The sequence below is a fragment of the Vigna unguiculata genome, chromosome 10, assembly GCF_037176805.1.
Source record: "Vigna unguiculata cultivar grain cowpea cultivar isolate G323 ecotype 2 chromosome 10, ASM3717680v1, whole genome shotgun sequence".
NCBI lineage: Eukaryota > Viridiplantae > Streptophyta > Magnoliopsida > Fabales > Fabaceae > Vigna > Vigna unguiculata.
This window is the reverse complement of record NC_140801.1, coordinates 20002304-20002831: the sequence shown is the minus strand read 5'-3', so window position 1 is coordinate 20002831 and position 528 is coordinate 20002304. Positions and strand designations below refer to the sequence as shown.

General features: G+C 39.4%; 1 non-coding gene across 1 annotated transcript; it reads right to left on the bottom strand.

Moving 5' to 3' along the window:
- Positions 1 to 422: 422 nt before the first annotated feature.
- On the bottom strand, positions 423 to 528 carry LOC114167985 (small nucleolar RNA R71). The gene has a single exon (XR_003600584.1). It is a non-coding gene; the product is annotated as a small nucleolar RNA R71 (small nucleolar RNA).

Genomic DNA, 528 nt, shown 5'->3' with positions numbered 1-528 from the left:
CTGTATTTCCATCACATCTCAATCAGAAAACATGGAGAATCAAAGACCAACTCCAACCAGAAAGACACTTGGAGACTATGCTATGCAGCAAGGGCCAAGATATTTTTCTAGCATAGCAATACCACCCACCACCAAAACTTTGGAGATGAAGCCAGCATTCCTCAGCTTGATTAGTTCTCATCAATTCACTGGAATGGATAATGAAGATCCATATACTCACCTTTCTAAATTCTATGAATTGATAGGAACCATGGGCTTTCAAGAAGGAGATCTTGAGCATGTATACATGCGTTTGTTTCCTTTTTCTTTGGCAGGTAAAGCAAAGGAATGGCTTAAGTCACATCCAAATCAGAGTTTGAACAGTTGGAAGGATGTTGAGGAGAAATTATTTAACAGATTCTTTCCACCATCTCGCTACATTAAATCCAAAGCTGATATTTCAACGATTAGGCAAGGACTAGATGATCCATTTTGTGAAGCTTGGGAGCGGTTCAATTCCTTATTGAGGAAATGCCCAAATCACGGATT